The sequence below is a fragment of the Cebus imitator genome, unplaced genomic scaffold, assembly GCF_001604975.1.
Source record: "Cebus imitator isolate Cc_AM_T3 unplaced genomic scaffold, Cebus_imitator-1.0 Scaffold565, whole genome shotgun sequence".
Taxonomy (NCBI): domain Eukaryota; kingdom Metazoa; phylum Chordata; class Mammalia; order Primates; family Cebidae; genus Cebus; species Cebus imitator.
Genome location: NW_016107880.1, coordinates 813,844 through 830,586, shown reverse-complemented (window position 1 = coordinate 830,586; position 16,743 = coordinate 813,844). Strand labels below are relative to the sequence as shown.

Below are 16,743 nucleotides of genomic sequence, written 5' to 3'. Positions count from 1 at the left end.
AATTAGTTTGATGAATGCCCAGCCTTCATCAAAATCTAGCACTTGTAAAGTTTCCTTTTGGCATTTCCCAGTTCAGGCCATGCTGTCCCACTTCATGTTGCATAGGCGCATAGGATGAAGGAGTTTCTGGCTTCAGAGAACCATCTGCAGGCTCAGTTAATTCCTATAGTCATCCACAACAGCATGTGGATGTCAGAATGTCTCAGCAAATGAGCTTACCAGGAAAACTTCCCAGACACGAACCATAAGTTTATTTGCATCTTTGGGAAAAAACATACTACATGTCTGACACCCACCTACCTGTCCTTCCTCTACTAACAGATAGATTGATTTCACTAAGTGCTGCTTCTTATTTATTACAACACCTTGATGTAGTTGAACATATGATGGTTCAGCTTCAGATTTGTTTTTCTAACATCTGTATGCCACATGAACTAAGTTTAAGTAAGTCAACAAACTGTGGCCTACGAGGTTCTAGTTTTTCACCTTCACGGTAATCAGTATGCTAATTTCATACATGGTATCGTCAAGATGATCCTTTGTTTAACAATCCAAATGCTTATATGCCTAATGACCAGAAATCGAAATACATACACACTTTGATATAAAATAGTGTACATATCAAAGGGATACAGTGGGCATGGTACTTAATTTAGCTAAGAGCCTATACAAAGGCAATGCAAGAGTAGCTCTTTTAAAAGACACCTTTATTGTGATTTTAAAAGAAAAAGGAGAAAAAAGGTAACCCCATTCCTAGATCCCTGCTGCGTGCAGGAAATCAAAGGAAAGAAAATTAACACCACTGGACCACAGTACCCACAAACATTGGTCATGGTAGGTATCATCAAATATTTGAAAGACTGTCATGTGAAACAGGAGTTAATTAGATGTACTCGGTTAATTCCACAGGACAGCACTAAGAACAATAAAAAGAAGTTTCCGAGGAAGCGAATTTTTTGCCTCAATATAAGGAACTCTCTTAACATTTAGAGCTCTTTAGAAATGGGATGGGCCAGACTGCATTGCTAAATAGTGAATTCCTAGTGTCTAGAAGTGGTTGGAGTCAGGACGACCTCTATTCAGAATAATACAGATGGAATTGTAGCTTTAGTGAAAACATTTGTCTATGTGACCTCATAAACAGCCCAACTGCAAGATTAAGTGGCTCCTTGTACTTGGTTGAGAAGATATCATGTCCCACAAATCAGCTTGTTTGTTTATTTTTCAAATTCTCTGATGATTAAGAAAGAATTTAAGTCTTACTTCCAGCTGTCCTCTGTATTCCCTCCAACAGGAAAAAAAAAATATGAGTTTTAGAAGAGCTCTTTAGTATTTTCTGTGATATGATTACCTCAGGCAGTGTTACAAATGTAATTAAAATTCTGTTTGCATTCCTTGAAATATAGATAAGCCTGGCAGAGTGTGATCGTTCTGAAATATTAGATTTGGGTAGTTATCTAATCGAGGCTGGTAACAGTTAAGATTATCCTGGATCTGTATAACGTGAGACTGAGACTGATTCCCTGTCATCATTGTTATACTCTGGGCTATTAGGTTACACATGTTCCAAGACAAGTTTGTGGTCTCTCAGGAGCAGTGAAGCTGAGGAGGCTGTGGCGAGATTTTAGCTATTTACTGTGTATAGATGCTTGTTCTAACAAAGCAATCTGGATTTTATTTTAAAATAAACATTACAAATGTGTGTTCCAAAGCCAGGCAGAGACTCACTTCCATATCAATTGAGTAAACCAGAGCTGTAAAAAAAAAAAAAAAAAAAAAAAAAAAAAAAAAATTAGCAGGCATAATTAATCTATTTCTCATAGAATATCTCAAGATATAAGTCCAAGGCAATTTTAGGGTTAAAAAGAAATTTATATTTCCACCAAGGCCATGAAGAGAAAGATAAATAATCTCATCTTGAAAGAATATACCCAGGGTTCAATTAGTAACAATAGCATAAAAATTGTCTCAGAATTCTTTATCAAAGCTAATCATTCATTAAGTATTTCATACCAATTATCTATGTCCAACCACTGTTAGATTCACGAGTAAAAGAGGTCATCATTGCTTACTTCATAATTGGGAAGGTAAGACTACAGAGCCTCTTCCCTAGAAAGGAACCCAAAGAAAAATCATCACTGCAAATGGTAAAAATTGTATTGTTTTTATCAGACTGTAGAAAAGTATAATTCCAACAATTGTTAAATTACTATTCAGAAATCATTACAAACAAGTATGAAGTGGTGTGGTAGGAAAAGAAAGTGGAATTGTGGGAATATCCCTAGTCTGGGAGCTGACAGTCATGGATTTTAAGCCCATCTCTACAATTAACTGGGTATATTGTGATTTGAAGTCAAGGAGTAAACCCTCAAAACTATACTAGTTGTGTCCTTTTGACCAGTAATTTATTCACTCTGTGCTTCAGTTTCTTCATTTGTTTTAAGTAAGTCCATGAAGACAAGGATTATTTTATTTGTTATGTTTATCCATGTATCCCACACACTAAGAACAGTACCTGGCAAGATTGTTTCCAATAAATATTTGTTAAATAGATGAATAAATGAATAATTGCCACGGTGGGTAGATTTATTAAAGTGATATCATGATTAATTGGCCCTTGGAAGGGTTGGCAGGACTTATACATGCTTAAATTTTTTTTGAATCAACTTATACAGATATTAAGATTTCATTGAATGTCAGAAATGTGAAGTTCATGTTGAAGCTAATTAGCGAACAACAGCCAGTATGTCACATTTAACAAAATCAATGAAAAAGAATGTAAATGTCAGAAAAAATTCAGTAATACTGCAAGAATATAGCTTAAAATGACAACTTGTTTTTATTCGTTATAAATTGAAAATAAATTGGGTACACTATGATATAATGACTGTTTAATGAATAAATCAGATTTTTGGTTCAAAAACAGCCATGAGTATATGTCAGTGTTTAGGAGAGTAAAAGGAAATAACATCAATTAAATTAGTTGGCATGGTTAATGCAATGTATATAATTCATGAAAACAAAAACACTGAGATGATGTGCTTAAGTTTTATCATTCTTCAAATAGTTGAAGAAATGATTTTGTATTAGTAAATTTGGTGTAAAATAATAGAGTTTATCTGCTTTACAATAAATGTTCACTGTCGTTAGGAAACATTAAGAGTTATCTTAATAATATTCAAAATGTTAGACACATTTAAATCATTATAATTGGACATATAGGCACTCGGGTGTTTGATGAGCTAAGGGAAAAACAGATCATTTGTTTTACCTAAAGCTATGTCTGAATCTAACACATCAGGCACTTCCCCACCAGCACCAAGATTCAGTCAATATTTTATTTTTAAAGCCCACGTGATTTTTCTCAAAGAAGAAGGTGCTTCGTTACTTTGCTTTAACCTAAATACTCAGTCTTTTGAAATCACTGCAAAAACACATGACTTGGTGTATCTAAAATGCCCAAGGCAAGAGATATTAGCCAAATGAAAATTAATAGATATCAGTGCTTCTTGATCTCATGTTAAAAAATAAAATTCTTTGGATGTTTAAGGGTTTCTATTCTATAAGACACTTTCCTGTATGTTACTAAGTGAAGTGTTATTATCTCTGTTTCATGGAAGAAGAAACACAGACAATTGAAGTGACTGAAATAGAGTTATACAGCTACTAAGAAGTACTAAAGTTTGAATCCTGGGTCTGCCACTTTCCCTCCAGCACTTGTTCTGCATGTTTCTATTGCCTATGTAACCACTGCCTTTGCAGAAGGCTGCTTCCAGCATGATTCTTGCTTCTTTGAGCCAGCAAATAGACACACTGCCAAAGTGTTTAAACTGCCTCCAAGGCTCAGGAATATTTTTTGTTTGCTTTGTGGGGGAAGAGATATTTTAAGGTTTTTCTTGTTTGCTTAAAAATAGATCCAGCAATCCCACTAATGGGTATCTACCCAAAGGAATACAAATCATTATATCACAAAGATACCTGCATTCCTATGTTTATTGCTGCAGTTTTCACAGGAGCAAAGACATGGTATCAATCTGAGAGTCCATGAACAGATGATGAGAAAAAGAAAATGTTCTATATACATACATACACACACCATGGAATACTATCCAGCCACAAAAAATAATGAAATCATGTTCTTTGCAGCAACATGGATGAAACTGGAGATAATTATCTTAAGTGAAACAATTCAGAAAAAGAAAGTCAGATACTGCCTGATCTCACTTAAAAGTGGGAGCTAAATTATTTGTACATATGGACATAGACTGTGAAATAATAACTGGTGACTGGGAAGAGTAGGTGAGTGCTGAGAAATTACTTAATGGGTACAGTGTACACTAGTTAGGTGATGTTTACACTAAAAGCCCAGACTGCACCATTACTCAATGTATCTATGTAACAAAATTGTACTCGTACTTCTTAAATTTAAACAAATCAGTAAAATGAAATAAAAGGAAACTATAAGCAAACTTTCTTGAAAAGTAAGAGACCATGATACTCATTTAGCTTATCACTCTGAGAATAGAAGCCCATAGCCTTCTGGTATACAATTTAACTCATATAACATGCTGTATTTTAAAAACTGTAGATTTATAGCAAAAATATTGTCACTAAATACAAAACAATAACAATAAAAGAGCCAAAAGTAAGTTGCTTTTCTCTTCTAAATCAATTCGAACAGTGGTCTTAAAGAAATAATAATAAAGTAATCTCTTTCCCACTTATCAAGTTCTTAAGTAAAGGACTGCTCAACAGTAGGTCTGTAGGATAAGAAGGTGAGAAAAAAGGCTTGTATAGTGGAGCAGACGGTGTATTTCCAGGGGCTGAAATTCCATGAAGAATAGAATTTAATGCAATATTACTGATATCTGGACAAATGAAAATTCAGACAGCCAAAATACAGAAAGTAAAAGTGGGAAATAGCTTTGTGCCACCCCTGCTGAGTTCTATCACAGTAGTATCTCTGGAAACTGCCTGGGCCATAGTATTGTGGAATTCAGGAATTCTTTAAGCAAGTTTTAGATTAAGTAGCATTATACAATTCCACGTATTTAGTCGGGATATTTCTGATAGAATTTTGCAGCACTATTGGATAGTGGGGGCATCCTTTGCACAGTCCTCAGTTGGAACACTTCTATTTCTCACAGTCATCTGTATCACTTACATACACAGGAATATCATAAAATGCCATTATACTAGCAGGGAAAAAAAGCCTCCCACTGTCTTGGTGATAAGATTTTATTTAAACTTTTTTTCCTTTTTAAAAATAAGCATGAGCTAAGTTACGACAGAAATTTATTTATGGGTTAGAAAATATATTCATTAAAGTCTAGCAAGCAAATGAAATGTGTAATGAGACTGGAATCAATATTTGTGCATATTTAACAAATAATTTAAGATACACTTTTAAAAAATCTTGCATATTATGTTTCTATTTACACATACAGATATAAGTCTAGTCAGACACATAGAAATCTATATTTCTTATTTCAACTTTATTTAAGAATCACATAGAATTTAGAGTACCAGATATTCATTACTTGAGTTTCTCTGACCTTACGCATAAACAATAGAGTTTGAAAACTACCCGTTGGTAGAATTATACTGTAAGATATTTTACTTTTACCATGAAACACTCCTATGAGAAAATATATTTGTTTAATATTTTTTTCAAGCTGGAGTCTTGCTCTGTCACCCAGGCTGGAGTGCAGTGGTGAGAACTCAGCTCACTACAACCTCTACCTCTTGGGTTAAAGCAAGTCTCCTGCCTCAGCCTCCTGAGTAGGTGGGATTACAGGCACGTGCCACCATGCTCAGCTAATTTTTGTACTTTTAGCAGAGATGGGGTTTCACCATGTTGGCCAGGCTGGTCTTGAACTCCTGATCTCAAGTGATCCACCTGCCTCAGCCTCCCAGAGTGCTGGGGTTACAGGCATAAGCCACTGCACCCAGCCTTGTTTAATTTATTTTAACCTCCATCTATAAACAGAAATTCTGAAAAGATCCTGAATAATCAGACCTCATTATAATTCTCCACACTACAGCCAAAGTCAAACTCAGCTCATCAAAACATAATTATGATCCTATTTCTTATGCCTTCCCCCTGTCTCCTGCTCTGCAGAAAATAAAACAAGACCCCTCCCCCCATAGAAAAGACAAATCAGTGGTTTCCCATTTTTCTTGGACAATAGACAAAACTATCATTCAGCCCATAGGTCTGTTCCAGCTGAGCCTCCTACTCTCCTGCTATCCTATACAGTCCTCCCTCTTTTTTCTGCTCCTCTTAGCCACTGAACATTTGCAAGTCCTCTTCGTAAACTCCTGCTTATAGTTCATATCTCAGTTCAAGAATAATTTTCTGATATTAGAGCAAAGGCTTTCCTAACCCATGAACTCTACTTCTAAATATATTTTCTTTGTTATATTTTCATAAGACTTTATTTTCTTCAGAATGAATAGATATCTCAATTTTGTATTTTATTGTGTATGATTATTAATTAGCCTCCATCTCTCTCATTCAGAGATAAACTCCATGAGAGCCGTGAACGTCTAAGTTTTAACACACCATCTAACAGTATGGCTAGCACAATAGTTAGCATTTAGTAAGTGCACAATAAGTATTTCTTGCAAGAATGAGCTATGCTCAGTTTTGGGCATTTATGATATTCTAGAGAGAGGAAAAAGAAAAACAGCTAAAATCCTTGCTTTGGTAGGATTTACATTCTAGCATGGGGAGAAAAACCAAAACATATACATAATAAACAAGTAAACTATGCAGTGTGTTAGGAAATGATAAATGTTATTCAACACAGAAAATTTTATATTGGAGTAAGGGGATCAAGAGTGCCAGCAGTGGGAGAGACATGGGGGCAGCTTGAATTTCAAATAGGATCTTAAATACATGCACACCTGTTCGAGAAAGTAACATGTGAGCAGACTTGAAGGAAGTCAAGGAATTCACACAGGGATCTCTAAGGGAAAAGCATTTCTGTGCGAGCGATCACCCACGAGAAAGATGGGAGAGCTCCGGGAATAGCAAGTAGCCAGTGTGGTGGGAGTGGAATGAACAAATGCTGGGGTACTGGTCAAAGTCATTAGAGACGTAATGGGGACCAGACACCTTAATGGAAATTATGAAAAGTATGTGATTTTCAAATGCATTTTGATACTCTGTCATTACTAGTCACCACAATTTGTAATGCTGATTACAATTTGCTAGCAGATAGATGTATGATTATATATTCCCATATTAATTCACCAATTCCCTAAATTAGAAGTCAGGTCCATTTTGATACACTCTTTGAAAGATTGTTTCTTAAATTTCAAAAATATTATTTAGTAGCATCCTGCAAATTAGTTCCCATTAATGATCAATGCATCATCGAATTTCAATAGGATTGGAATAGGAGTCTAATTTTTCTTGGAACATTCATGATCCAAGACTGGTTTTGTCTCCCACTCTGTATGTTAAGTCCAGTTGAATATTACTTATACAGTTATTTAAATGGTTTAGTGGGTTAGTGTTCATTTATGACAAAGTAAACATCATTTCCACTGGTTATCTACTAAAAGTAGGGTGCTCAAACACTCAATTGTTGTGGCTTTCTCAGTTATTACTATCAGAATTATAATGCTGTTAAATTACAAGAGCAAGTTTCTGCAATGATTTAAATGAAGGAGACCGGCATTGGTGCCTAGTGCCTATCTACCTATATTTACATTTGAGTAAACACAACCTGATTATAATGTCAAAATTCTTTAATATGAGTCAGATTCCAGTGAAGAATTGGTTATATATTATTTCTATTTTAAGTTAGAATTAAAGATACTGATTATATTCTCAACTGTCCAAAGTGAGATGGAAGAGTACTGTTTTCCAGAATGGACCATATTCTAGTCCATAAAGCAAACCTCAACAAATTTAAAAGGAAATAAATGATACAAAGAACATTTTCTGACCACAATGGAATGAAATTAGAAATCAATGGCAGGAAAAAATTTGGGAAACTCACAGATATGGAAATTATGTGACACACTCTTAAATAACCAATGGGTCAAAGAAGCAATCAATAAAGAAATCCAAAAACACTTTGAGATGCCTGAAAATGAAGGCAACATACTAAGACTTACAGAATGCAGATAAAATGTTACTTAGAAAGCTATAGCCACAAAGGCTCATGTGAAGAGAGAGTTAAATCAATAGCCTAACCTTGTACCTCAAAATGGAGGGGGGGAAGAAAAGCAAACTAAACCTAAAGGAGAGAGAAGAAAAGAAATCATAAAGATTTGAGCAGAAATTAGTGAAATTAAAAACTGAAAAAATTATAGTAAAAATCAATGAAACTAAAAGCTAGTTGTTTGAAAAGATTGACAGACCTTTAGCAAGACTGATGATCAAGAACAAAAAGAGAAGCCAAATTACTAAAATTAGAAATAAAAGTAGGGATGTTACCAGCGATTTCACAAAAAAATTTAAAAGCATTATAAGAAAATACTATGAACAATTCTACACCAACAAAGTGGATGACACTGGACTCTTATTTCTCACTATATGTAAAAATTAACTTGAGGAGGGGCACTGTGGCTCATGCCTATAACCCCAGCTATCTGAGAGGCTGAGGTAGGATTGCTCGAGCCCAGGAGTTTAAAACCAGTCTGGGTAACAGGGTGAGACCCCATTTCTACAAAAAAAAATTAGAAATTTTTTTGTTGTGCCCACATGTAGTCATAGCCACTCGTGGGGCTGAGGTGAGAGGATTTCTTGAGCCCAGGAGCTGGAAGTAACACTGAACTATGATCTCACCACTGCACTCCAGCCTAGGTGATGGTGTTGCTTTCATTCTGTGAAAACAACATTCACAGGATGCTTGTAATGCTGTGCCGTGGAACATCATCAGTAATACCTGGTGGCGCTGGGTAAAGTATGTGAGGGATTTCTTGGTTCAGCCAAGAACAGGAAAAGAAGACCAAATACCAACAGGAGACCCATCAATGCTGGGGAGGCAGGAGGGGGAGAGGCAGAGTAGATGGAGGGTTTAAGAGATCAGGCTAGGCCGGGCGCGGTGGCTCACGCCTGTAATCCCAGCACTTTGGGAGGCCGAGGCGGGTGGATCATGAGGTCAAGAGATCAAGACCATCCTGGTCAACACGGTGAAACCCCGTCTCTACTAAAAAAAAAAAAAAATACAAAAAATCAGCTGGGCATGGTGGCGGGTGCTGTAGTCCCAGCTACTCAGGAGGCTGAGGCAGGAGAATTGCCTGAACCCAGGAGGCGGAGGTTGCAGTGAGCCGAGATCGCGCCATTGCACTCCAGCCTGGGTAACGAGCGAAACTCCGTCTCAAAAAAAAAAAAAAAAAAAAAAAAAAAAAGAGATCAGGCTATTCTCAATATGGTGAGAGGTTAACAGATGATTGCTTTCCTTCTCCACGCTGAAATTTGCTGTAATGGAAAGTTTTTGTTTCAGTGCTGTATAAGTTTCCTGGAGGCTACAGTAACAAATTACCACAGATAGGGAGTGGGGAGATGGTAAAAACAACAGAAATGTATCCTTTTACAGTTCTAGAGGCTAGAAGTTCAAAGCCAAGGTGCTGGCAGGGCCTTCCTCTCTCTGAAGGCTCTAGGTGAGAATCCCTCCTTGATGCATCCTAGCGTCTCTTGGCTCCCAGCCATCCTTACCGTTCATGCCTTGGCTTGTAGCTGCGCTCTCCACCCCTGTCTTCACAAGGTATTCTCTGCGTGCGCCTCTGTGTGACCTCTCCTCTTCTTGTAAGTCCTTACATCTGTCGTTGGATGTAGGGGCCACCCTGAACCAGTGTGATCTCATCATAACTAATTATGTCTGCAAGGAAGCCATTTCCAAATAAGGTCACATTGACAGGTTTCAAGGATTAGCACTTGAACATCTATTTTGAGGGCATACAATTTAGGCCACTATAAAACGCTTTCCTGGAGAAGAGTTAGGGCAACAGGAAATCCTTTTATATGTATATTGAATCTGGCTTTTTGCTTCATATGGTGCAGCAGACAATGTGATCTCACTGGGACCTGCTGATGGCAGAGAAAATAGCTTGGAATTACTGAGCCTGCGGGCCAAGGGACTAAGTGGGATTATTATTTGACAAGTTGTAACATTTTCCAGTATTTTGTAGCTGAAATGCCATCACATGGCTGCTGTGTTGCTCTGCATGGTTGACAGGGAGTTTTAGCTCAGGGATACTATTTAGTGAGGGAATATATTCATCTCATATTACATATATATTTCATACATAAAAATCTCTCCTGGCTTTAACCCAAAGAACACAAAAAGGTAAAATAAACTGAATTCACATCACACTTTATGCTATAACTTTTTGATGCATTCTTCTAAAGGACTCCAGATGAGGAAATCTTATATGAGTTTGTAGGTGAGAGATCTTCAGAAGCAATTTTTAATGACAGAAGAAGACAAGGAATTACTCAGTTCTAAGAAATGAGATAAATATATATTTCTTATGCAATACACCATTTAATATTATTCATACTCTTCTACATTAATATTAGCCTAACTTCATAAAGTTGGAATAGACTGCACAGATCGTGAACCTAAAATGTAAAAAAATCTGAATGCAATCATGAAAGAGAAAAAAATGAATAAAGAATTGCAAGAAGGAAACTTAGTCTCAGTCTTCAAGTGGTTTCTCTTGCAGAGTAGCCATTTCTATGTTCTCACCACAGAGCCTACTAAACATGAATTTATGAATCATCAAAGGTACTTGATTTAATAAGCACGATTACCTGTTTCCTCAAGCTTTAAGATCTGCCCAAATGATATTAAGTCATTTCAGCATAATCAATATTTACATCATTAGATCTGATGCAGAAAGGTCAAAAGCAAAGAGAAATAGGTGGGTGAGATCAGACAGTTAAAATCACTAAGAAGTAATAATTGAGACTGAGGGATGATAAGAAACACCACCTCCAAAAACTTTCAAAACTCTGACACCACTGAGTGGAAGTGTAGAAATATTACCAAGACAAGATAATACAACCACAGGTGTCTACAATGATAATATTGAGCCACCAAGAAAAGATTAAATGATGTTTAGTATATTTTCTTCAAGGTATAGACTTATATAATATTTATTAGAGAAATTCCCAACAAATTTGGTTAACTATTTAATATTCCCCATTGATAGGCCAAATTTCTCTTACCTGCAGAATTCTTTCCTTCATAATAATCATTCCCAAAAGATACCAGACAATAATGTGTCTCTCTAAGAGTGCCTTACTTGCTGCCAATTCATATATGTGAAATTGGGTAGTATCATGAAAGGCAAGAGCAACATGGTAAAGACTTTGTAGGTGTTCTAACTAGAAGTCTTCAATCATGGTTGCACATTATAAGTACTTGGGAAGCTTTAAAAATACTGGTCTCTGGGCTTACTCACCCCAGATCAATTAAATCAGGATCTCTCGGGATCAGGTCTGAGTTTGAGTTCTTTGTAAAACTTCTCCAAATGGTTCTAGTGTGAAACCAGCTTGTTCTCCAAATGAGAACAACTTTCTGTACCTCAAAGAACCCAACCAATTTCTAAGTCAAGAATATTCCCCCTTTATAGAGGGGATTGTGAATCAGCTGGCTTCCATGTCTTCTGGAATATGAGTCAGGAGGAAAAGCTACCTTTAGAATTCTGTTTCTAAGCTTTGAAAAATAACCCACAGGAGAAATGAAAGTTTTCTTATGAAATTTATTACTTCATAAAATGTTCTAATGATAGGATTAAACAATTAAACGACATAGTGAATATGGAATCTCATTCACCATGAAAAGTATTTAAGGTATAAGTCAACACATCCAATTAGCATCTGAGACATGCCCACACAAGATGCATGACTGCAGTTTCATAGAAAGTTGTTCTTGGAACTTTACTTTTGGAAAATAAGCTTACAAAAAAGCACTTGATTACTAAATTAACATTGAACCTACCAGTGACAGTCATAGAATGCTTGTCCAAGGTTTTGGAAAGTATATTTGGAGGGAAGGAGAAGGGTGGGACAGTTAGTTTCCATTTTCCAAATACAATAAATAATCTAAAAGATATTTCTTTTAATATAAAGGAAAAAATCACTTTCTGTGGTATAGGTCTTTTAAGTGTTCTTTATTTTCAATAAAGTCTCCTCTTCAGAAAAATACATTCCAAACATTACAAATTATTAGTTTTGTGTGATGAAACCACCAACATGAAATATTTTGGAGAAATATTATGTTATCACTAAATTAATTATTCTCATGGAAAGATATTTATGCAAGTTTTAAAGTAACAAATTATCTGTCCTACACCAAATGTTTAATACGTTCCCCAAATGATGCTATTTGAGCTACTGGGAGAGACACTGACACAGTGAGCTGGAAGGAGAAATGTTGCTGCTTAAGAGTAGGATGTCTCCAGAGGAATAGCAAAGTGAGGCTTGCTTTGCACTTTATGTTAAAGAAGCTGCAATGTGAAGAGGGAGAAATGAAATAAAGCCGTTGCAAAACAATCTACCTGAGAGGCGCCATGTGTGAGCAAACCTATCCTGTATAAGTGATGACACAGTGCAGTAGTGTGCCTCATCTGCAAAGGGACTTTCTCAGAGAATAAGAGAGAGCTGGTTTCTTAATAAGGGGAACTTGAACCATTTTGTCAAAAACTAAGTTTTAACACAGAGCTTCCGAACATTTAAAATTGTGCTACTGTAACACGTAAAGGATCCTGTTGTGAATAGCATAAGTTTCTATTGTAATCATTAGCATGCTAAAGTGAAACAACCTGCAATAGAAAAGGCCTTGGTAAAGGGAAGCTAGAAAGAAGACTTTACAAACAATGTAAAAGACAGAAGTTCAGGAGAAAATTATGTTGGAAGTCAAGAAATTCTCCCCCTAGTACTCATAGTTAGACCTAGCATTTTCTAGATAAATGTATGCATTTATAGAATGTTTGTGATGTTTAATAACTAGACATCATTGGCCATTTTAACTTAGTAGCTGTGATACTAATTATAGACTATGTCAATGGCTTTTTCAAATGACTTTTATTTCTGGATGAAAATAATATAATATGAATGGTATTGTGATTGTTTTCCAGAGATAAATTATTTCTACTTTCAGGGAGTTAACACTGTAGCCAATATCACATGAAAATTAAATAGACATATGGAAAGATCAGGCTGGTGTTTGCTGGATACACTTACTATGATATCTTGCTGCAATTTGGCAGAAATTCAGTAAGTAGCAATGGATTTATTTAATCCTTTAAAAGGGATTTCTTGATGTTATAAGAGTTAATATTAACTAGGACTACTCTGATTTACCAGTTTTTAATAATCCATCAATCTGACACCATTCTGCCATGTACATTTTCACTTTGTTCAAATTATGTTCAAAAAAACTGCTAATAACTAAGCAAGAAAAACATTATATATAATACAATACTGAATAAAAGAACTCTTCAAAAATTATTATTGTTTATATGGTGAATTTTATTCTTTACTGATCTCCCCTGTATTGTGTAATTTCTTAAAATTGGTACTGAACCAATACAAGTTATTAAATTCATTGATTTTAAAGTAACAGATTATCTCATTTTAAAGTAACATTGGCTTTTTATATGTTTTCAAGCAAGAAGAAGACATGAAATCTATTATCTTTAAAGTAAGAATATGTGTTTATGGAGTATTTCAAGTTCAAAAATTATTTCTTCTGAAAATAACAGTTTCTATATTTAATATCTAAAATAATTCTTATAGAAACCTAACAAGTCTGCCATATTTTGCTGCAAATCACATAAATTAAATTGTAGTTACAAGATATTAGAATGGCTCTAACCCACAAACCTTGCTATTAAAACTAGAAAATCGAAAATTAATCTGGTACTATAAGAGAGAAGAGAGGAGAGATAAATTGTAGCCAGTGTGGCAACAGTTGTGGGCTCAATTTTATCCTGAGACCTACTTCAGCCTCAAATAGGTATTTACTCCTGTCTGTCTATATTTATAATCTCCCTTTCTCTTTTATTCACTATTTTTTTTCTTCCCTGGCATACTATTTAACCACACTATAGAATAAAATTAGTAAAAAATACGTTTATTCCTTTTTGATAACTGAGTCCAAAGTGAAATTGAGTCAAGATCATTGAGTGCAAAGTGAAAGAGAAATAACAAATTGTCCTTGTTTCTTTCCCCTCATCTCTAATGAAGTTAAATTTTGGCCTGAGAAGAGCTTGTCTAACAGTTTTAATTGTGCAGAGATGGGATACACTGCCACCTGAGGTAGCAACCCTCCTATCAGAAACTGAACAAACATCTATGACAGCCGGCCTCCATCATGGCCTCTGCTCACCACTCTCTCCCATTATTCACACCCTTGTGCGATCTTGTCCCAAATTTCAGTAATTATATAAGACCAATAGAATATGGAAGAAGTAATAGTCTGTCTTTTCCGAGATTCGGTTGTAAAAGGCACTGCCTCGTATATTTTGGTCAATCTCACTCCCATGGATCACTTACTCGGGGAAGCCAGCTGCTATGTTGTGAGTAGCCCTGTGGAGAGACCTACACAGTGAGGAAGTGAAGCCTCTTTTCAGAAGCTACATCATGAGTGTAGAAGTGGGTCTTCATGCCACAGCCTAGTTGTCAGATGACTGCAGCCCCAGCTGACAGCTTCACTGCAGCCTCCTGTGCGATCCTGAGCCAGAACCACCCGACTAAACCGGTCCCACATTCCCAAACCTCAAATTGGATGAGATAATAAATGTATGTTTAAATTGCTATGTTTTGGAGTAATTTTGTATGCAGCTGTAGATAAGTAATATAGCATCTGACAGGAATATTTCCTTTGGGTGCAAGATGAGATTTTATGATTACTCACATATCTTCTAATTCTCGTGTTTGTTAAAACAAATGGAGGTGGGGAGAAACTTCCCATTAAGCATTTTATAACCAGACAATGTAACTGCAGAGTTTAACCAAAGTAATTCTGTAAGGCAATAAGCTATTTCTGCAAGGGAAAGAGAAACAGCAAGTCATCTTTGTAGTTTACCATTGACAGCCCATTTATCTCTGTCACAAATTAGAAGTTGTGAAGATTGATGCACAAGGGGGCAGGTAGGACATAGGACTAATCATAGTATTCAGACAGTAGTTGACTGAACTATTAGGTTCATAAGATAGATAGATGATAGATAGATAGATAGATAGATAGATAAACACACACACGTACGCAGTTTCCATTAAACACACATTACAGTGATAGAAACAAATATTGGTCTTCTGTCTCACCAGGATATTGTGTTTGTGATAAGCTGGTATCATAAAATGTCCCAAACCAATATATAAACCTAAGAAAAAGTTAGGCAAAAGGAAAAGAAAAGGCAAATAGATGCAAGAGAGTAAGTAAGGTAAGAGTTGTTCAATTAATTCAGCCATCAGTGGGTGGGTGAGCACATTAGTAAACTTAGCACCAGAGATGAGCGTGTGGATGTCAGACTTGATCAAAATGCCAAATTTATATAAAGAGTACACTTGGAGTCTTTTGTTTGTAAATGTTACCTAGTGAGTTACTAAAAATTATACATATAGTCCACATGCTGATTTCAGAAATCCTCATTTAAAAAAAAAAATTGCAGAGAACTTGTTTGCCCAGAATGCAGTGATTTTTGATCATTGTTGTCATAAGACATGGATGTATGTAATCTTCTGAAATTTACCCCAAATCATTGAGCTTTTAGTTTCAACTTTCCACCAACTGATGCACCTGGACAAATCTGTGCTATTTTCTGCCTTTAGACAGAAATTTGCTGGAAGTATGAAAGAGCAATTGAAATAATTATTTTTACTTTCTTGAACTCCTCTTGTAGCCTGCTAATCAGGGAAATAAAGAAAAAAGTGAACAGACAAAGAAGCAAAGATCCTACCCAGTCAGCTCTGAAGATACCTATGCTTTGTGCTCCCCATTGATTTAGTGAGGTCTTCAGAAATGATTTAGCCCACTAGGAGTCCTCCAGTTCTTAGGATGAGCATTTATGCCCTAATTGCCATTATAGTGATTTTCTGTGCTCCCTAGCCTGTGTCATTGTTTTCTTTATCATTCAAGCAAGTGATTAGTGCAATCTATTCATGCTTATCTGTGGCAAGCTCAAATTCACATTCTTTCCCAGCTTGAGGGCTTTTTGTCTAGTTAGATGGAGTGTAGAGTTACTTATAAAGGGCCTGCAAGAAGAAGTGGTGGAGGTTGGCTGACTAATGGGTAGTTTTATTCAATGTAATTTATTCTGAAAAATCAGCTAAAAGAAAAATAGCTCCATGGTCAAACTGATCTTTTGTGTATTCTACAAATTTCAAATTCTATTATATCCCTGAGATTAATAAACACATTATAAGAAGCAAAATGTCTTAAAAGAGTTCCTCATACTGAATTATTCAGTATTAATTATATTAATAGTTAGGCATGGTGGGTGATGCCTGTAATCCTAGCACTTCTGGAGGTTGAGGAGGGAGGATCACTTGAGCGGAGGAATTCGAGACTAGCCTGGGAAACATAGGGAAACCCCATCTCTCCAAAACACAAAAACATTAGCCAGGTATGGTAGCACAACCTGTGGTTCCAGCTACTGGGAAGGCTGAGGTAGGAAGATCACTTGAGCCTGGGAGGTCAAGGCTGCAGTGAGCTGTGAGCACGCCATTGCACTGCAGCCTGGGAGACAGAGTGAGATCCCATCTCAAAAAAA

At 36.0% G+C, this 16,743-nt stretch overlaps 1 protein-coding gene and 1 long non-coding RNA gene across 5 annotated transcripts in view; one reads left to right on the top strand and one right to left on the bottom strand.

Moving 5' to 3' along the window:
• DLGAP1 (DLG associated protein 1) overlaps nucleotides 1-16,743 on the top strand; it is a 980,899-nt gene that overhangs the window by 189,844 nt on the left and 774,312 nt on the right. The gene's annotated exons all lie outside the window — the stretch shown is intronic.
• The window catches only part of LOC119469074, a 31,701-nt gene that overhangs the window by 14,464 nt on the left and 494 nt on the right, over nucleotides 1-16,743 (bottom strand). The window contains exon 2 of the long non-coding RNA XR_005197898.1: nucleotides 6,910-6,988. This is a non-coding gene — a long non-coding RNA (uncharacterized LOC119469074). The remainder of the gene's footprint in view (nucleotides 1-6,909; nucleotides 6,989-16,743) is intronic.